Source organism: Procambarus clarkii, chromosome 2 (genome assembly GCF_040958095.1).
Source record: "Procambarus clarkii isolate CNS0578487 chromosome 2, FALCON_Pclarkii_2.0, whole genome shotgun sequence".
NCBI lineage: Eukaryota > Metazoa > Arthropoda > Malacostraca > Decapoda > Cambaridae > Procambarus > Procambarus clarkii.
Window position 1 is genome coordinate 18161330 of NC_091151.1, and position 21078 is coordinate 18182407.

The window sequence follows — 21078 nt, forward strand, 5'->3', positions numbered from 1 at the left end:
GAAGAATACATGGGCTGTGAACACCAGCCTCAATGTATTGCGGACCATAATCTCCCATGTATATTCTATGTTATTATATATTGTTTCTTACAATAATATTACTTTTTTGCAAAAGTACCATTTGTTATCCTTATTTTGTTTATTTCGTATTACTCTAATAACATTTGTTAATATCATGATCACTTGCATTGGAAACTATCATTCGGTTTTGCTCTGTTTGGTCCTGAGAAATCTTTTATGTAAGAAAACGCGCATCGTGTTTGGACGAGTGACGTGAGACTCTTCTAAATTCTTTATTAAAAATTTATCTTCAAGTTCATATAGGATTTATTATTATTATTATTTATATTAAGTAAGTTTATTTATTTTTTTAAATTATATATACAAGAGTTCTTCAATTCTTGTAAAGCCACTAGCACGCATAGCGTTTCGGGCAGGTCCTTAATCCTATTTTTCCCCGGAATACGACCTGCCAAATCTTCAATAATTAGGTATTTATTCATCGATGGGCGAACAGAGGTTACTGTTAAGGATTAGCGCCCAGTCAATCCTCCCAGGCCAGGATACGAACCCACGCCAATGCGCCAGACTACGTCAAATTCGCAAACAAAACTCAGGTGTTATCGATCAGTGCTACACTAGGAATGGAACGACCATTGTAAAGAAGGAAAGAGCAAGAAAAAGATATGAAATAAAGTGTGATCAACAACTACTGGCTTTCTTTCATGACTGTGGCATATCTAAAAACCAGAAACCTTCCAATGCCAATACTGAAAGTAACTCACGTGCTACTGAGCTTAGCCTAACCTAGTTAAAAAAAATAGTCAACAAATTCACTCTTGTGTTGATGATATCCTCATAACGAACCCAGAGTCTGTCAGTGCAGGCTACTTATCATATGCCTCTGTTTGATTGATTGTTGCCGCCGAAGGCAGCTAGCTTATTGTGCACCCCATACTCATCCTGTGAGCGGTAGCTAGCTTATTGAGATACATTTATCTGCAACAGTGTTATTAGTGACAGAGATGACTACTGTGAATATACTTTTGCTCAGTTTACAATTAAATCCCTTAAATCTTCTTTGACTATTGGAGCCATCTATAGATTTCCCAATACTAACATAGCTTCTTTCTCAGACAACCTAAGGAATCTTATTATAAACAACAATCTCAACAAAAACCACTTCATTCTGGGAGGAGATTTTAATATTGACCTGGGTCAACAAAATTGCTCTCAAGTTAACTATTTCCTTAACAGCATGAACTCCTGTATGCTAATCCCCACAATCACCAAACCTACCCGAGTCACTCAAACATCAGCCACTACCTTGGACCACATATGGACAAACATAACAGCTCCCCTTGTATCTGGTATAATCTACGACAGAACAACTGACCACTATCCTACCTTTCTCATAGCGAACATGGACATAACACCACCAAAAAGCAAGAAACTTTCATTTAGGCTACACAGTGAATCAGCTTTAGACAATCTTACAGAGGCACTTTACAATATTAACTGGGATTCTGAATTCAATAATACCCATGATATAAATTCATTAGCTAACCTCTTCATCTCCAAAACTCTAAGCCTCTACAACATTCATTGTCCCCTTCTTACCAAGCAAGTAACTGACAAAAGATTAAACAATCCATGGCTCACAAGTGGCATTCTCAACTCAATCAACAAGAAACATGAATATGAAAAGAAAGTTAGGATTGGCCTAGTTTCAAAGGAAGTAGCTAAAAGGTACTCCTCAATGCTTACCAGTATCATAAGAAAGGCAAAACTTGCATATTATGTGAATAGATTCAATGAAGCAAAAGGCAACATGAAAAGCACTTGGAAAACTATCTCTAGTATCCTAGGAACTAAACAACACTTACATAACCAAATAAAACTCTACAAGGATGGGGGTATACCGTCAACTGACTTAGAAATGGCAAATGAATTTAACAGTTTCTTTTCATCGGTTGGTGCTAATCTTGCCAGTAAAATCCCACAGACTCAGACACATATTAACACATATCTCTCAGGCAGCTATCCAAACTCTCTTCTCCTTTCACCAATCAGCCCGGCAGATGTTGTGTCCATCATACATTCTTTAAAAACCAAGGCAGGGAACACCAGTGAAATTCCGTCCATTGTGTACAAGAGAGCCTCCCATGCCCTTGCCCCACCCATAGCACTACTGTTCAACAAATCTATAGAGTATCACACCTTCCCTGATATCCTCAAAAAAGCAAGAGTAACGCCAGTCCATAAAGGAGGCAATCCGGCGGACATAAACAATTATAGACCAATATCAAATCTACCCATTCTATCAAAAATATTTGAAAAAATTATTTACAAACAGCTCTATTCCTACCTCGTAAAATTCGACATACTCAGCCCCTGCCAGTTTGGCTTCCGGTCCCAAAAGAGCACCAACGATGCAATCATTAGTCTCCTTGACATTATCTACTCAGCCCTTGACAAAAATGAGTTTCCGATTGGACTCTTCATTGACCTAAGAAAAGCCTTTGATACTGTTAATCACAACTACCTCTTAAACTCCAGCATTATGGAATCCGAGGCCTTGCCCTTGACTACATCCGATCCTATCTTAGTGACAGACACCAATATGTAACCATCAATGATACAACTTCTTCCACTCTACCAATTACCGTTGGAGTGCCACAGGGCAGCATCTTAGGACCTCTTCTATTTCTTATATATATAAACGATCTGCCTAATGTCTCTAATATTCTCAAACCTATATTGTTTGCTGACGATACTACCCTTATCTACTCAAACCTCAATCCACATACACTAAATAATGTTGTGAATAATGAATTAAAAAAAGTCCACTTATGGATGTCAACGAACAAACTAACATTAAACATCGAAAAGACTTACTACATCTTATTTGGAAGCAAATCATCAAATGCAATTCAGCTACAGATAGACAACATTAACATCAGTAATAAAAATGATGGCAAGTTTCTTGGCCTATTCCTAGACAAGAGACTCAACTTCAGCACCCACATTCAACACATAACTAAGAAAGTCTCTAAGACAGTTGGTATACTCTCCAAAATCAGATATTATGTTCCTAACTCTGCTCTCCTCTCACTATATTATGCACTAATCTACCCCTATCTTAATTATGGTATCTGTGCATGGGGGTCTACCACTGCAAACCACCTTAAGCCCATCATCACACAGCAAAAATCTGCTATCAGAATAATAACTAACTCTGCTTTCAGACAACACTCAGCTCCCGTGTTTAAATACCTAAACTTGCTAAATATTAACTCCCTCCACACATTCTCTTGTGTCAACTACATTTACAAAACCCTGTTCTTAAATGCAAACCATGCTCTGAAACTCTCCCTGGACAGATGTAATAGGACCCATTATCACCACACCAGAAATAAATATCTCTTTGATATCCCCAGGGTCAAACTTAATCTGTGTAAATACTCTATGCAAATTAAGGGACCTAGTCTATGGAACTCACTCCCTAGTGAATTGAAAAACTGTAAAACTTTTGCCTTATTTAAAAGCAAAACCAAAAAGTACCTAACTTCATCTATTTAGTTTCCTACACTGAGCTTTAAATTTGCTCTGTACCTAGTGTTACCCAATCTCCTAATTTTTATGTAATATCAAACAACCTTATCATTGTGTTCATTGCTGTCTTCTTTTATGTGCTAGCCATATGCTGTATTGTGACTACCAATTTTTGTCAACTACCATTCAAGCTGTCATTGCAATCAATCTTATATTGTTTCTGCTGTATTGTGCCTACCAATTTGTTGTCAACTACCATTTTAAGCTGTCATTGCAATCAATCATAGCTACCTATGTGCTTTAATATACTGTACCTATAATTTTCTCTCATCTTCTTTTTTCTTCATTCCATGTAATCTGTTATCATTTGTTTGTCTATAAATTTTGCAAGTATTTATCTCCTTAAAATTTTCTTAGATTAAGGACCTGTCCGAAACGCTGCGCGTGCTAGTGGCTTTACAAGACTGTAATTACCATATTTGTATCCTCACATTCCTTATGTACATTCTTGTATATGCATAAATAAATAAATAAATAAATAAATAAATATTGTGCACCCCATACTCATCCTGTGAGCGGTAGCGCAAAAGCATTACAGAGGGCACAAAAGGTCTTTATCAGACCTCATCTTATATTATTACATAAATAATTTCATTTATCCTTCACACCGTATAGTTACAATGTCAGCTAGTTACAGAGAAAGTGCTATTACAAGAGCTATATATTTACAGTAAGTCATCATCTCTGTATGACTAACCATCCTGAGTGATGGGGATTTTTTTGCATCACGTAGCTAGCTTTTTGACACACTGTACTTTCTTTCATATAGTTTAGGGTAGCTGCACAAATGCAGATGTACCTAAGGTATTATTAAAAACAAAAAAAAGTCTAAGGTGCTGTCTTTTGCTCTGCTGGTTAAATAATGCTCTCTCATCCATAAAAGTTCCTAACTAATCAGTATAATCTCCATATGCTCATGTAAGCATCTACCTCAGTATCATAGTAAAATCTTTCTCATTTATAATCTTACTCTGTTATCTATAAATTTATTGTAATTTGATTAATATTAGTCATTTATTGGAATTAATTAAATGAGTTCATTTTTATTTTCTTAAGTTCAAACTAATTATAGGATCATAACTGCTATTTTGATCCTATAGTTTCAAGCTGTTTAATAGTTAATTATCATTAAGATTATTTTACTTTATGATTATTAATCGACTTATTAAGACTTTTATTGTACATTATTCTTGTCAATCTTTATTGATTCTTTTGTTTCCACTTTTTACCTAACTTCTGTCCACTTCTTTTATATCTACATTTATCTTTTTTGTACTTATAATTGTTTCTATTAAATGTGTATTTGTAGTTATTGTTGTGTTTTTGCAATAATTACCTTATATATACAGCAGTTTTAGTATTTAACTGTTCTGTAATTGCTTCTCTTAATCGAGTGAGCTGGTTATGGGCTTGGAGATCAGGTCACATTTCACATAGATGGCACATCCCCTGGATTGCCCATTGACCTATGAAAGGAAGAAACCTCGATAGCCTGAGATTTTAGGTTCTAATCCGTCTCGAAGCAAGCTCTCCTCTTGTATCAGGATGTCTATGCATTTAGTTGCTGCTATACATTGCAAGTGTTGTGTGCAGCCTTTGCGATTTCCATTGCAGGATCTTTAGTCCTCTAGTTTGTGGGAACTTGCTAATATTACCGTGGTATCCATGGAGTCAGTTGAAATCGCCATGGAAGTTGAAATTGGAGTTGAGGATCTTGGTGTTCTTGAAACTCACTCATCAAGGACGCTTTCAGAAGTACTGAACTCTACCTGTTTATTTTTTTAGGAGAGTGTCTCTTCCCCTGCGTTCTTGAAGGTAAGGATATTGTTTTTTCAAATTTCTTGAGCTTGTGCTCAAGTGTCTCGAGTCTCAGTGGTTTGCTTGATATCATGTTTCGACAGCAAACTTTCGACCAATTTCGTGACCCTGACCCTAAGCATAGGCCAGAGGGTGTCGAGTTGTGAAGGAGCTCTACTTACTGCTGTGCTGGTTTGGGACACGAACATTCTTGCCATCCCCCAGTGTGCTTACTGGATGCAATGGGCGGGCAATTACGTTGAACTATTTTCTATTGAGCCCCAGCAATCCCTCTGTCCTGGACGGAGACCTTCACACCCTCCACCATTGCCGATGGTGGAGGGCCATGTGCCCCTTCCACCCGGTTTGGTTTTAGTAAGCTCCACGCTGTTTTTGTGGGCAGGGGAACTGGTATATGTTTTGGTTGGGCTTCTGCTCTGTTGTAGACGTGGCGGGTTTTACTTGGATCCTTTTAATCGTTTTGGGACATCTTAAGTTCCAGACATGGTGTGAATTGGAGCAAATTGGGCGTTTAACTTGGACGAGCTGGTTTGCCTTATGTTTATCAAGGCATATTTTCCTGTCGTGGGGCTGGCTACAGACTCCACACTTCGCTGGGCGTTGGCAGCCGTCCTTGTGATGTCCAAATCTCTGACATCTGAAGCATCTGAGGGGCTCTGGGGTGTAAGGCCTGTGTTGGAATACTCCCCAAATGGCAAGATCAAGCTTCATTGGAATCCGTTCTCTTACTGTGAGAAGGACTTGTCGGGTTTCTTGCTTTGTGGATTTTACCTGGCAGCGTTCTGATGACTCCACATAAATCAGCTTTTCGAGACGGGCTAGGGTCATGTGCAAGGGATAGTGGAGGACAATGATTTTCCTTATGTTGTCCTCTGGCTTGAGTTCGTCGCATTTCCCGAAAATTTTAAGAAACGTTACAGCTCTCGTCTTTGGGCCTCAGAATGTATTTGCCTCTGAGGGTTGGCTTTGCTCTGATCTTGAGCTGGGTATTCTCTTTTTCAAGGTCCACAACAGTGGCGCACGAGGACTTACCTTCAGCATGCTGCACCTTGAAGACTGGCAGTGCAGATTTTGTCTTGGTAGATGGAGTGCTCATCGGTAGAAGAATATTTACTCGATAGGTCATAGTGGAGTGGTTCTTCCTGTTGGCTTTGGCCACAGGACGCCAAACGCCATCACTGCCAGAACTTGAAATGGAGAGAGTCTTCCTTTTGTGATTGTGAGCAGCAACGTAAGTTCCCACGTAATTAACCTGGTGATCCATCATATCGCTCGGATGCTGACTGTGTAGTGATGTGTCTGTCGTGTGAAGGTGACGTGATGTGGATGATAATTGATTGATTGATTAATTAATTGATGAAGATTAAGCCACCCAAAAGATGGCACGGGGATGAATAGTTAGTGCCATCTCTTGCCACGGGCATTAATAGCCGTTGATGATGATGATTGATGAAGGTTAAGCCACCCAAGAGGTGGCACGGGCATGAATAGCCCGTAAGTGGTGGCCCTTTTGAGCCATTACCAGTATCAAGAGCTGATACTGGAGATCTGTGGAGGCGCGACTGCACCCTGCGTGACGGGAGATGTCTCCCGGACCAAATGGTGACCAGATGGACGGGGATGATGAATCACGGTCGACTACATATATAATCAGCCTCCACCTCACCTGCCCATCTTCTAGCAGGTTGGGAAGAGATATTAACTGTAGTTGTACATTTGGGAATTGTAATTAGTGGACCAAGAATCAGTGTAGGAATTCTATGAATGTGATAACTTAGAGATAGGTTATGTAGAATTAATAGACCCCATCTCAATATCTACACTGCACATAAGCTAATGAGAATATGGAGCAAGTGTATTACTGATATAATATACTTGCTACAGGCGTGTATCCTATCACCTAGTGCACATGTTCACTTAGCAGTAAGTAGGTTCCTAGGAGCTAGTCTGCTTGTTTTGAGGTTGCTGTTGTCCTTCTTGGGAGGGCCCCATTCCTTGGGGAGGACCTCGAAATAAGTCAAATATGTACTGTATGTATAAAACGCCTGCCTGTCCCCTGTCACATTGACTTAAATTTAGGTAAATTTAATTAATTTATTGGTTATCTTAAGACCTACCAGAAACGCTATGAATGTTACTGGCTTTGAAAGAATGTTACACTCAATCAACAGTGCATATATGTACATACCCAACCCAATGCATCTTCTCGTATGTAAATAATTATATAAGCATAGCCGGTATAAGATATAAATTCTTCTTCTTCTTCTACATAAATTACAACATTACGGAGTCAGAGGTCACTCCCTGCAGTTCCTTAAGTCTTACCTTACCGACAGGCTACAATATGTTTCTGTGAATAATTCAGTTTCTCCCGCCCTACCCATCAACATTGATGTTCCTCAGGGCAGCATACTTGGCCCTCTCCTCTTTCTCATCAACTTAATGACCTCCCAAATGCCTCCCAACATCTCAAACCAATTCTACTTGCTGACGACACGATCTTCATTTACTTCAGTCCTGACCCCTTTGCTCTTAATGTCACAGTGAATACTGAGCTAAATAAAGTCCATCACTGGTTCATTGCCAACAAACTCACCCTCAATATTGACAAAACTTTCTATATTTTGTTTGGCAATAAATCCTCAAATCAAATAAATCTCAGGATTAACAATACCCAAATTTGTAACAAAGTAGATGGCAAATTCCAGTGGCGTTCTCATTGATCGCAAGCTGAATTTCCAGGGACACATTCTAAATGTATATAAAAAAGTTTCAAAACCTGTTGGCATTCTTTCTAAGATCAGATATTATGTACCCCGCCCTGCCCTGGTGACTCTCTATTATTCTGTCATCTGTCCTTATCTCAACTATGGTATTTGTGCTTGGGGTTCTACTACCCAAATCATTTACGTCCTCTAATTACCCAACACAAAGTTGCTATTAGGACAATCTCTAACTCTGGCCCCAGACATCACTCGGTACCCTTACTCAAATCTCTGAATATGTTAGATATTAAGTCACTGCACATCCTCTCATGTGTATTTTATATATATAAAACGCTGAACTGTAATGTCAATCCTGACCTTAAAAGCTTCCTAGAAGGTTGTAACAGATCCCATGAGCACCACACCAGAAACAAATACAAATACAAATCAAATAAAAACAAATCAAATGTTTATTTAGGTAAGGTACATACATACAAGAGATTTTACAAAGAGTTAATGGAATTATAGATAGGGCTAGTACATACAATGCCTAAAGCCACTATTACGCAAAGCGTTTCGGGCATGAAAAACTTAAATGATTAAAGCTTAATACTAATTGAGCATAAAGAATAAAATGAGTTGAGAACAAATAAAAAAAGAGATAAAAAGGGGGGAACATGGCTGAAAAAGCAGCACAAATACAATTCGGTAGACAAACAGCGTCATTTAAAAAAAAAAACAGACATGGGTTGACAATAGAGGGGTAAGGTAGGTAACAGGGAATTTATTAGGTATATCTTCGTTTTTATCTTAGACTGGTTGAGAGAGGTACAGTCTTTAACATGGTTGGGAAGGTCATTCCACATTCTGGGTCTCTTGATTTGTAGAGCATTTCTAGTTTGATTAAGTCGTACTCTAGGAATATCAAAACTGTATTTATTTCTGGTGTGGTGCTCATGGGTTCTGTTACAACCTTCTATGAAGCTTTTGAGGTCAGGATTGGCATTACAGTTCAGCGTTTTATATATGTATAATACACAAGAGAGAATGTGCAGTGACTTAATATCTAACATATTCAGAGATTTGAGTAAGGGTACCGAGTGATGTCTGGGGCCAGAGTTGGATATTGTCCTAATAGCAGCTTTGTGTTGAGTAATTAGAGGACGTAAATGATTTTGGGTAGTAGAACCCCAAGCACAAATACCAAAGTTGAGAGATGGATAGATGAGGGAGTAATAGAGAGTCACCAGGGCAGGGCGGGGTACATAATATCTAATCTTAGAAAGAATGCCAACAGTTTTTGAAACTTTTTTTGATATATTTAGAATGTGTCCCTGGAAATTCAGCTTGTGGTCAATGAGAATGCCAAGGGATTTGCCATCTAATTTGTTACAAATTTGGGTATTGTTTATTTTGAGATTTATTTGATTAGAGGATTTATTGCCAAACAGAATATAGAAAGTTTTGTCAATGTTAAGGGTGAGTTTGTTGGCAGTTAGCCAAAGATGGACTTTATTTAGCTCAGTATTTACTGTGGCATTTAGAGCAAGGGGGGGGGGGGGGGGGGTCAGGACTGGAGTAAATGAAGGTTGTGTCGTCGTCAGCAAATAGAATTGGTTTGAGGTGTTGGGAGGCATTTGGAAGGTCATTAATGTAGATGAGAAAGAGGAGAGGGCCAAGTATGCTGCCCTGAGGAACACGTACCAATGTTGATGGGTAGGATGGGAGAAATTGAATTATTCACAGAAACATACTGGAGCCTGTCATTAAGGTAGGATTTGAATACCTATATTTGATATTCCAAGAGTACGACTTAGTCAAACTAGAAATGCTTTACAAATCAAGGGACCTCGAATGTGGAATGACCTTCCCATTTATGTTAAAGACTGTACCTCTCTCAACCAGTTTAAGATAAAAACTAAGTACTACCAAATTAACTCAATGTAACTTACCTTACCCCTAAATGTCAACCCATGTCTTCGATTTTTAACAATGCTGTTTGTTGACCAAATTGTATTTTTGCTTTTTTTCTGCCATGTTCCCCCCCCCCTTTTTTCATTTTATTCTGATTTTTTCACAACACAATTTATACTTTAATCTAAGTTAGTATTAAGTTTTAGTCTTAGTGTTTTTCCTGCCCGAAACGCTTTGCGTAATAGTGGCTTTAGGCATTGTATGTACTAGCTCTGTCTATAAATCCATCAATTTTTTGTATTTCACCTTGTATGTATGTACGTTACCTGATGAATAAATATTTGTATTTGTATTTGTATTTGTAAGATATAAGATAGTGTGTCCTGGGAGGCGGCGGCAGTACGCTGCCAGGTGTGGAGGGGGAACTTGGCTGTCCTGTTGTCACCTTGATCTATCAGGACTTATCTCAAACTCTGCGAGTCATGGCACTTAGTTACATTATGGTGCTTAATTATTCCCATAACATTGAGAGTCTGTGTGTTATCGAGGCAGCTCCAGACAAATTAAGGGACAATAAAAGATGAGTCTGGGAGGTCATTATGTCCTGTCCAGACACAAGGAAACTTAACATTATATTGTGTAATAATTTACTACTTTATGTTATTATTTTGTCATAATTCTTCACTGATCTTGAAGGTGCACACAACTGACTTCTTTATTTCATCCATTGGTTTTAGTCCTCATAAATAATGATTTATAAGGTTCATTGATAAACTATTGTCAGGTGCTCATGGTGTAGTGGTTATCACATCTGTCTAACACACAGAAGGTCCCAGGTTCGATCCCTGGTGAGCACAGTGTTTTCCATTTAGGTGCTCTCAGATTAATTATTTTGTAATAAAGCAGCAATAATTTAAGGGGAAAACGCCACTGAGGGCCGCTAACACTTGCGGCCTCGACGAGGACAGGAAGACGGCGGCTTGTCAAAAATCCCCGAATTAGCCCTGATCTTTTTCAGTTGGATTTTAACATTTAACAGAGTTTTGGCATTTACGGCCTAGCCGGGTAGGCGGTTCCATGCAGTTGATAACCCTCTGGGTGAAAAAACATCTCATGTTCTCACTCTTACAGTGCGACTCGTTGAGCTTGAAACCGTTGCTCCTTGCCGGAGCAAGGAGGTCTGGAATGATTTATGTTACCAAGTGTTCAATTCATACAGTTGGCACAAAAATCACCTTCATTATACTTACTAAAACTTGGATGAAAGAGGATACAACACAACTCTCTAACATCCCAAGTTATTCGGCAATTCACAACTGTCGGTCATTGCAGAGAGGTGGTGGTACTACTCTTTACTATCACCAAGAACTTACAGAACCCGGTTCAGAGTCAAGGGTGCCGAGGCTGACCTGACTGTGGTAGTATTGATTTGATTGTTGCCGCCGAAGGCGGCTAGTTTATTGTGCACCCCATACTCATCCTGTGAGCGGTAGCGCAAAAGCATTACAGAGGGCACAAAAGGTCTTTATCAGACCTCATCTTAGATTATTACATAAACAATAGTTTACAGAATTCCTAACACAGATGTTGCTGAATTCAACCCTAACTTTAGAAATATAATACCAACAAACTTAACAAAACGCAACTAATACTATCAGGTGATTTTAATATTGACCTCTGCGAGATTGATAACGCTCAAGTTGTTAGTTTCACCAACTGTATGAATTCCTGCTTGCTCATACCCTTAATCACTAAACCTACTAGAATTACCAAAACGACTGCCTCTATTTGTGACCACATCTGGACTAACATAACCTCTCCACTTACTTCAGCGATAATCATTAATGGGACCAGACTATTACCTCATATTTCTTCTAACAAACATTAATACTCTTTTTTCTTGATGGTAGGGGCAGTTTGCATGAAGGGTTTATCCTCCCGATGACTGCTCGAGAACAAATGTTGGGAGACACATTTATGTTGAGAATGATAAGTTTCAAAAGTGTTTGTTGTATTGTGCTGTAGATAGAGGCACGGCGATTAAAACAGAGGTGTGTGTTTGAGGGAGACTTGCCGCACTGTAGGGCGAGATGTGTTTATGGCGTCAGCTGATCCTTGGTGCTGCGGTGAGGCATTTGTTTTCTGAGTTTGTATACGTATACATTTGTTTCTGTGTAATATAATAAGTAGGTCACGGGATCTCACACTAAAATTTAATTTGATGTGTGATGCTATGAATCAGGATCGAATTCCCAGGTCTTCATTAAAAGATCACACTACTAGAACAATCGTACAATGCAGAACATGGGTGGAACAATTATGTGGAAGGTATTGACATAAAAACTGTTTTCTGTAACAATAACACGTTTATTAATAAAGAGACTACACTACTTCAACAACGATTTTATGTTACGTTAATGATTGTGGTATGTCTGAAAACCAAAATTCGCTCAATGCCAATACTGAAAATATTTCATGAGTGTCTGAGCCTAACCTAACTTAATCTAACCTTGTCCAAGGCGATGTCTCTGCCTTACCGTTTAACTAATGTTTTCTCATCCATAAAAGTTCCTAAGTAATCAGTTAAGTCTCCATGCACTTATGTTAGCATCTTCCTCAGTATCATTGTAAAATTTTACTCATAAATATAATCTTACCCTATTATTTTTAAATTTTAAATTTAATTGTAATTTGATTTATATGTCATTTATTGAAATTAATTATTGAGCTCATTTTGTTTTTTAAGTTCATACTAATTATAGGTTGAAAACTAAGCTATATAAAATTAATTATCTCTAAGATTATTTTATTTTACGATTATTATTTGTCTTATCATTTTTGCTACATATTAATCATGTCAGTCTCTACTGATTTTATGTTTTCTCTCTTAACCTAACTTCTGTATCCTTCTTGGCTATCTACGGTGATTTTTTTACTTTGATTTTTTGAATGGTGATTCTATTTTGTGTACTTGCATTTATTGTTGTGTTTTTTCTATAAATACTTTATATTTACAGCAAATTTAGTTTTTAACTGTTTCTATAATTGCTTGTAATATTGTATCGTGACCCCTATTACATCTACATGCATACTGATATTGATCCTGATCGAAATCTTCTGTCTCATATCTACACCAAACAGCACATTGATCATCATTATTGCAGATATTACACAACAAATCTTGCAAAAAACAAACTCCTAAATAGCACTTGCTTATCAGTTTACAACCAAAATGTTAGGTCACTTGGTAAACATTTTGATGATATAAATGCACTACTCACAGCACTAGGTACTAAATTATCATTCATCATTTTACAGAAACCTGGCTAAGAAAAGACTATACCCAACTCTACAACTTAGCTGGTTATAAAACCATTCACAACTGCAGGCCTAATAAAAAAGTAGGTGGCACTGCAATATATTACATAGATACCTTTATCTGCAATAGTGTCATTAGTGATAGAGACAACTATTGTGAATATACCTTTGCCAAGTTCTCCAGTAAATCCCTTAAATCCTCCTTGACTATCGGTGCCATCTATAGATTTCCCAATACCAATATAGCTTCATTCTTAGATAACCTAAGGAATCTTATCATAAATAACAATCTCAACAAAAATCATATCATTCTAGGAAGTGATTTCCATATTGACCCGGGTCTACAAAATAACCCTCAAGTTGACTAAAGTAGGGAGTTTTACGACGTAAATCGTCTCCTCCTTTTTGGGATGGAGGGGTTTCGGCCACGTCGAAAGTTGTGATAACGTTGCGGGATGTTGTTGTTGTTGTTATAGATTCAGCTACTCGGAACAAGTTCCAAGTAGCACGGGCTATGGTGAGCCCGTAACTTACCTGGCACAGGAGCGGGGCAAGTAGCACGGGCTATGGTGAGCCCGTAGAGGACTTACCTGGCACAGGAGCGGTGCCTGTGTGCGTTGCGGGAACGTTTGGGGCAATATAAGGTGGTGTAAGAGGACGTGTTGCCAGATGTACGATAAATATAGGACGAGAGAGAGAGGTGAGTAAGGTTGTATGAGAACGTTGTGAAAGCGTACTGAGTGTTTTTTTTTTTTTTTTGAAGAAGAAAAAGTAAGACTGTGATTGGCTGAGAGATGAATGGGATGAGCAAGAAATGTTCGAGTGTTGTGTGTGTAGTCGTGAAAAGGTAGAGAGAAGGTCGTGTAGCTTTTTTTTTTTTGTTACAAGATGAGAAGAAAGAGTGTGAATGGAAGAGCGAGTTGAGGGAGGAGTCTGAAGTCGGAAGATGCAGGTGAGTGGGTGAAAGGGTCATAAAGTTTGTAAGCTCCTCCCCTGTCTTTTTGACAGACAGAGAGAAAGAGCTGGTTTTGGGGAGTGGATGTGTTTTTAGGAGCGTGATGAGAAGATGTAACACAGGGATGGAGATGAGAACAATATAGAATACAGGAAGTAGGTTTAAAGAGAGAAAGAGAGAGCATAGGAAGAATAAGAAGCAACAGGAGGAGGAGAGGGAAACGTAACAAAACCTATAGGAAGCAGGAGGAAGAGGAGGAGCTAGAAGCAGCAGGAGCCGTAACAAAAACCTGCAGGAGGAGGAGGAGCTGGAGCGGCAATAAAAACATCCAGAAGGAAAAGGTGGCGCAGGAGTTAAGAAGCATTTTATCAATAAAAAAATTGTAAACTTATGTAAGCAGAGTGGAGCGGAGCGGCGAGTGTAGAGGTACTTCTCCAATGAGGAATAAACACATTGATGAAAGATTGTCCACGCGGTCAGGTATAGGTCTTTTTTTTTTTTTTGCAGGGATATTCCTGCGCGGGCCCTAAGCCTCTGGCTGGCCCACTAAGTGTTGCTTGTTTCTGTTTTACTTGGGCGGAGTATGAGTATTTATGACTCGTATGGTCGCTTCAGTAGAATTTTGCCATATACGTTTAACAACTTCTTCTGCTCTGTTGAATCTATGTTGAAATCCTAGTCGGTTTGTAACTGTGCACGGTGTTAGACAATGTTCCAGTGGTCTGTCGGGCATTTCTCCACAGTGCTAACATTTCCTCTCATCTTCCGGAACCTGTAAGCCTATTTCCCATGCACATGGGTATCCAAGCCTGACGCGATGTAAGTGTACTTCTGTTGCTCTACTGTTCCCTTTCATCAAACTAAGTGGTTCGTAGTTGGTTGAATTCTTGTACCAACCCGCAGATCCTGATGTTGCAACTGCTGTGTTGTGATGACTGTACATCTTTTGCATTGCTCTGTTTCAAATTACTTTCTTAATCTGTGATAGACTCTGTGGTATGTAAATGTCTACATTTCTTTTCTTAGTTGCAAGTTTTGCCGCTTCGTCTGCAATGTCATATCCTATTATTCCCACATGACTTGACACCCAGTTGATAAGTACCCATCGGCCTTGTCGTTTGAGTGTTTGCATTAATGATATGACATTTGTGATCAGATGTATTTTATCACATATGTGTTCGTGTTGCAATGTTTCAATGGTGGTTCTCGAATCTGTGGATATAGGTCATTAGCGCACGTGAACAGATCACCGCAGGATGATCACTCCCTTTGTCTCACCCGCGCTCGGCGGAGGCAGACAGAGCAGCTCACTTAGGGAGGAAGAATATTTACTATTACATATATTTATATATTACATATATATATGTAATAGTATTACATATATATATATCACATATATATATATATATATATATATATATATATATATATATATATATATATATATATATATATATATATATATATATTGTCACGGGGGTTGGGCCCCTCCTCTAGCACTCGGCTGCTAGGGGCTCAGAAGGCCGAATACTCAGCCCCTCCTACTCCCGGGATTCACCAGAGTCTCCTTGGTCCCACAGGAGAGGACCAACAATGCCCACCACCGCAGGTCTTTGCTTCCACCACTGAAGGGGGTTACCTTGAGGTTACCTTGAGGTGCTTCCGGGGCTTAGCGTCCCCGCGGCCCGGTCGTCGACCAGGCCTCCTGGTTGCCGGACTGATCAACCAGGCTGTTGGACGCGGCTGCTCGCAGCCTGACGTATGAGTCACAGCCTGGTTGATCAGGTATCCTTTGGAGGTGCTTATCCAGTTCTCTCTTGAACACTGTGAGGGGTCGGCCAGTTATGTCCCTTATGTGTAGTGGAAGCGTGTTGAACAGTCTCGGGCCTCTGATGTTGGTAGAGTTCTCTCTCAGAGTACCTGTTGCACCTCTGCTTTTCAACGGGGGTATTCTGCACATCCTGCCATGTCTTCTGGTCTCATGTGATGTTATTTCTGTGTGCAGGTTTGGGACCAGCCCCTCTAATATTTTCCACGTGTAAATTATTATGTACCTCTCCCGCCTGCGCTCAAGGGAGTACAGTTTTAGGCTCTTTAGTCGGTTCCAATAGTTTAAATGTTTTACTGAGTGGATTCTAGCAGTAAAGGATCTCTGCACGCTCTCCAGGTCAGCAATTTCTCCAGCTTTGAAAGGTGCTGTCATTGTGCAGCAGTGCTCTACTCTAGAGAGCACAAGCGTTTTGAAAAGTATCATCATCGGTATAGCATCTCTAGTGTGAAAAGTTCTTGTTATCCAACCTGTCATTTTTCTTGCAGTTGTGACGGCTACTTTATTGAGTTCTTTAAAGGTAAGGTCTTCCGACATGAGTACACCCAGATCCTTTACATTGCCTTTTCGTTCTATGTTATGATTTGCCTGAGTTTTGTACGTGGTTTCCGTTTTTATATTTTAATTTTTTCCATAGCGCATGAGCTGGAACTTATCTTCGTTAAACACCATATTATTTTCTGTAGCCCATAGAAAGACCTGATCTACATCTGACTGGAGGTTCGCCGTGTCCTCTATGTTGCCTACTCTCATGAAGATCCTAGTGTCATCTGCAAAGGATGATACAGTGCTATAGGTTGTGTTCTTGTCTATGTCCGAAATGAGGATGAGAAAAAGTACTGGAGCAAGCACAGTACCCTGGGGGACTGAGCTCTTCACGGTTGATGGGCTGGATTTTATTTTGTTGACTATTACACATTGGGTTCTGTTGGTCAGGAAATTGTAGATCCATCTGCCTATTTTTCCGGTAATTCCTTTTGAACGCATTTTATGTGCAATAACACCATGGTCACATTTATCAAAAGCTTTTGCGAAATCTGTGTAAATTACATCCGCGTTATGTTTGTCTTCCATAGCATCTAATGCCATATCATAGTGGTCCAGCAACTGCGACAGGCAAGAGCGCCCTGTTCTGAAACCATGTTGTCCGGGGTTATGGAGTTGCTGTGATTCCATGTATTTTGTGATTTTACTTCTTAGCACTCTCTCAAAACTTTTTATGATGTGCGATGTTAGCGCTATCGGTCTGTAATTTTTTGCCTCTGCCTTATTTCCTCCTTTATGAAGTGGTGCTATCTCTGCTGTTTTTAGTATATCAGGAATAACGCCAGTATCTAGGCTTTGTCTCCACAGAATGTGGAAGGCCTGCGATAGTGGTTTTTTACAGTTCTTTATGAATATGGAGTTCCAAGAATCCGGGCCTGGTGCAGAGTGCATAGGCATACTGTTTATGGCTTCTTCAAAATCCAGTGGGGATAGGGTGACGTCTGATATATGATTTGATGTTGGTATCGTATCCATGAAAAATTCATTTGGGTTATCAATCTTTAGTGTGTTTAATGGCTCGCTGAAGACAGAGTCGTACTGCGTCCTCAGTAGCTCGCTCATTTCTTTGTTGTCATCGGTGAAAGTCCCATCTCCCTTTCGCAGGGGCCCGATACTAGATGTGGTTTTTGATCTTGATTTTGCATAGGAGAAAAAATATTTCGGATTTCTTTCTATTTCACTGATGGCCTTTTGCTCTCTTTGCCTCTCCTGGGTTTTGTATGATTCTTGTAGCTTCCGTTCAATTGTTTCTATTTCTCTACCTAACCTTCTTCGCCGTTCTTGAGATAGGGTGCGACTCTCAAGTTGTTCCGCGATTCGTTTTCTTCGCCTATATAGGGAACGACGTTCCCGTTCCAATCTGCATCTCTTCCTCTTTTTTCTTTGAGGTATGCGGTTTGAACATATTTCTAGTGCTACTGAGCTTATTTTTTCCAGGCACTGGTTCAGGTTTGCATTTTCTAGCTGTTCTTCCCAGTTTATTTCTGTGAAGTCCTAGTTTATTTGCTCCCAGTTTATCTGTTTATTATTGAAGTTGAATTTGCTGAAATCTCCTCCACCGGGAATCTGGACTGGTTTTGAAGGTCTACTCCCCATGGTTGTCATAACTTCAATTAAGTTGTGATCTGAGTAACAGGTATTTGTAATCATTATGTTCCTGATCAATTCATCATTATTAGTGAAAATGAGGTCCAGCGTGTTCTCCTTCCTAGTTGGTTCTACTATTTGCTGGTTTAAGGCAAACCTGTCGCACATCCGTAGCAGGTCATTTGCATGTGCCTGTTCATTTAGGCTACTTCCTTGTGGGAACCGACCTGTGAGATTTATATTTATTTAATTTATATGAATTTATATTTACGTTAATTTATATACTTCGATAGCAATTTGTATAATGATAAGTGGACTGTATTTCTGCAATAATCTCAATCTCACAAATCGATCCTCTACACATTAAGGGGGGTTTATTAGTTTATATATATGCAGCCAATCAAACTACAGTAACTACATACATTGAAGAGGTTCCTTATCTTATAGTACAGCAGGTTAGTCCACCAGGTATAACTAGGGTGTAGACACCAAATTATCCTCTTTGAGGTAGCTTCCATATCACCCAGTAACTGGTGCACATAATCTTGCATCCTCGTCTTGACCTGTCAAAAGTGCGTTAGCTGTGAAGCCAGAATCCTATATATGACAAGCTATATCAGAGAAAACACTATACAGTACATGGAACATTAAAGACCTGGCTTAATTACCTTTAGTTTGAGGCGATTTCGCGATCTAACCGGCTAACCCTATATCCTGACATTAATGGCCATAAATGAATGATAAACGGGTTTCGGATAGACACTTAACTTGATATGTAGACAGCGTGTTGACAATGGTACACCTTTGGGTTCCATAACACTACGTCCAAGTAAATTTAACAGGAGCCGAATTTGCTCCCGTGTGAGCCTCTGGTCTCAATATAAACAACAATGGCTGCCCTCCTTCCTCCCTGACGCCTGGCCTACTTTGTCCACATGTCAGAAAGTGATAGAAGGGTCACATTTACTCTACTTTAATATTGATAATTAAGTTAATTTATATAAGATGTTTTTATGATGGTAAAGTCCAAAGACTAATGTATTTAAGAATAATTCCCAGCAGAATAGCTGGTGAATTATGATAGTATGTGGTGATGATATCCCGTTTTCTATAGACGGTAATTCCACTACAAGTTACGTTTTCTATGGGTAACTTGTTGGTAATACAGTTATTATCTGTATGATTATTAAATGGTGTCGGATTTTCCGACATAATTCCCCAGGGGCTGCTCACGGGTCGAAGTCCTATTTAGAACAGACGAACACCGATACTCCTCCTTCGAATTATTAGATTAATTTGATGTTAGTAGTTAGTAATCACACATTTGTGCGTCTGTTCGTACAGGACGGATGTCCCGTACTAGAGTTGCAGGGGTTAGAAGTCTAATGCGATTTCATTTCCCTGTCAACTCTTGAAAGGCTAATATTCAAGCCTAATTACATATTATTTAACCCAGAAGACTGGAAGTGATCAAGTACTACAGTCAAGTATGATTCAGGGACTGCAGTGAGATCAGTGACATTAGATATAACTTGAAGTTTCTTCAGGTAACTGGTCACTGATATATAAACACTGAGGCCCATGGAATACATCTTGATTAAATAATAAATGTATCAAATCAGTCATCAGATTTATTGGGGTTTAATTTAGTTAATTGATTCAGAAGATTGAATAGCTCATCATTAAAGTAAAGTATGGTTCTGAGACTGCAGTGGGTTCAGTGACATTGGTCGCAGTGACTTGTAGCTGTTTTAGGCTACTGTTCACTGATTTGCCACTGAGGCCTCATGAACTCATCTTCAGCTTTAAATGATGATACTAACATCAACCTCTGTTGCTATAGTCAGCTGTAATCTCCTTAGTATAATGCTACTGGAGAAATATAATCAGCTGACAAATTTAGATTTCTATTGGTATTGTTTATCTGCAGGCATAGGTCTCCTCAGGCTTGATACTGGGCCTGAGAGTAATTTACCTCCTGCAGAGTTTAACATGGTTATACCCTGATATTTAGTAGGGCTACCGATGAATCGATGGCAATAGTCTGTCCCAACAAGGAGACCGAAGTCGTTGAGGTGATCAGACTTAATATTATCTGCCAATTTTATTCCTCTATTTCTCAGGAATTTGGCTGTTGCTCGCAGACCTTGAACTTGTAGGTCTACTGGTATTTTGTCCACCACAATGGCTTGTACTCGACAGACGTACCTGCCTAAGCGTACTGATGGTTGTACCACCTGGTAGACTTGAGGTCCTGCATCTGTTACAAACCCTGAGATGTTGAATGACATCTGGGCTACAGGCCTTAATTGTAATTCATCTGCCAACCTTTTAGTGATGTATGTTCTTTGGGATCCTTGGTCAAACAACCCACGGGTATGGACCTTGGCCCTCTTATTCAGGATGGTAATTTGGGCAGTAGGCAAAGTCGTATTACCTTTAGACTTTGCCGATTGGACACTCTTTGTTTGTTGCACCTTGCAGTACTGTACTGTGGTGGGAATGCTATCTTCCACCTTGGGTCTTGAATACGTTAATTTCGTATATTTGCACAGTGCTGCATGGTGCCTACCTCTTCTACACCTGTTACAGGTGTTGAATTGGGTATCACAATAGTCTATGTTGTGTGACTTGAGACACCTCGAACATCTCCCTAATTCCTGGAGTCGCTCAATACGAGTGTCTCTGGTTGGATAATTAGCACAACGGTATGTTGAATGTTTCTTTTTGCAGAACATACATGTCCCCCAGCCTACTGCACGTTTGGAAGTTACCGGTTTGGGTGAACTAGT

General features: G+C 39.4%; 1 non-coding gene across 1 annotated transcript; it reads left to right on the forward strand.

Annotated features, from left to right (window-relative positions):
* Positions 1–10836: 10836 nt before the first annotated feature.
* TRNAV-AAC (transfer RNA valine (anticodon AAC)) lies at positions 10837–10909 on the forward strand. The gene has a single exon. It is a non-coding gene; the product is annotated as a tRNA-Val (tRNA).
* Positions 10910–21078: the final 10169 nt, after the last annotated feature.